This window comes from Suncus etruscus, chromosome 9, assembly GCF_024139225.1.
Source record: "Suncus etruscus isolate mSunEtr1 chromosome 9, mSunEtr1.pri.cur, whole genome shotgun sequence".
NCBI classification, from domain to species: Eukaryota; Metazoa; Chordata; class Mammalia; order Eulipotyphla; family Soricidae; genus Suncus; species Suncus etruscus.
Genome location: NC_064856.1, coordinates 95,146,545 through 95,148,167, shown reverse-complemented (window position 1 = coordinate 95,148,167; position 1,623 = coordinate 95,146,545).

Genomic DNA, 1,623 nt, shown 5'->3' with positions numbered 1-1,623 from the left:
TACTATAACTATTTTCAGGCCTGGGAGATGTGAGTCTTTTTGGGCTGCCATTATTCATATTAATTATAGTTTCCAGCCTTGATTTATTCAGAAACTGTACCCTGGTTTCTACTGGAAACATCCCACTCCCTTGTTCTGATGTTATTTCAACAGGGTTATTATTTTTGCATTCTCTGTTTGACTTTTTCTTATGGGTACTTAGAGGCGGCATTTTTGTCTTCGGTTTGGGAATGGGTCATGTAAGAGAGGCATTGGCTATAATCTTTGACTTGGTTTCTTTGACCAGTGGAGTGGGCTCGAGAGGGATGGGAGAAGTAATGCTTCTTATTGAGCCAGTAATCATCTTGTTATTCTTCTTTAACAAATTGAACATATATATATTCCAGCCTATCATCATTATAATAAGTTTCTATAGTTTTTAGATCCATATCTTTCAGAAATCAGGACATCAAAAATGGTTTAATCCACAGTGGTATCAGGGTCTTAATACAAGGTAGGAACATTGCCTAAATCCACTGGATTAATAAGTGTAAAATCCAGATAAACATACCTGTTCAATAAATTGGTGGGCCAACGTTCAAAGTATCAACTGTTGGGGGCACCAACACTACAGAGTCCATGGGGCCTTCACAGCCAGACAGGCTGAACTCTGGCGAGATACTTCAAGTTTTTTTTTTTTTTTTTTTTAGAGAATCCAGAGACCTTCTGACAAGCCCCTAGGCCAGGAGAGGGAGAGAGAAATAAAAACAAGAGGGAGAGAGAGCTGGGTTTGGGACCAGGGTGAGGTCAGGTGGAGAACCAGGTAAAAGGAACAGGTATACAAAGAATAAAAAAGTCCAAAAAAGAGACAGCCATAGGTCCACTATTCCCCAGTTCTCTCACCACCAACAACAACACCCTGAGACTCACTCTGTGTGCGGGTGTGTGTATATGTGTGTTTGTATACAGGAGTGTTGTTTCTAGCACAACCCAGACAATGAGAGTTAAAGCTGATCTCTCTTAAAGAGGCAGACCCTTTTCATGACTGCCATTGTAATGTAGGGTAAGACTGCACATGAAGTAGAGAAGCGCTTGGAAAGGAAGTTTTAGAAAGAGTTTTAGACTGCAAGTTACTTGTAAAGTGGGTGCTCCCTTCCTGGGCAGTTCACTCTAAATTTTGGCCCTTGTGTTCTGAGAACCTCAGTATCAAATAGGCACTGCACATTTCTTTCAAGATTCTGTTAAAAATTCAGGTGCTGGCAAAGGGTTGTGGTAGTAGTCATAAGCCAAGAAGCACTGGCTCTCTGCATTTTGGTTTCTGGTCTGCCAGTGGGTTCAAGCAAATCATCCACTGGGAAACAGTATTGCCTAGCTCTTTGTTTTCCACAGTATGCTCCACAAAACACAGGGCCTGGATAGAAGGGAATCTTGGGTAAACAAAGTCTGGAAAATCATTACATTTCCTCATGCTAGCCAAGCCACCAGCTAATGCTTTGTTTCACAATTTGAAGGCTCAGGGAAGCAGGTGCTGGCTTTATTTGTTAAATGTTTTAGTTAAAATAAAAACCTGCTTCATTCTGCTTTTCTAAATCTTCTATGGCCACAGAAACTTTTATGTCTGGAATTACTTTTGTGGAAAACAGT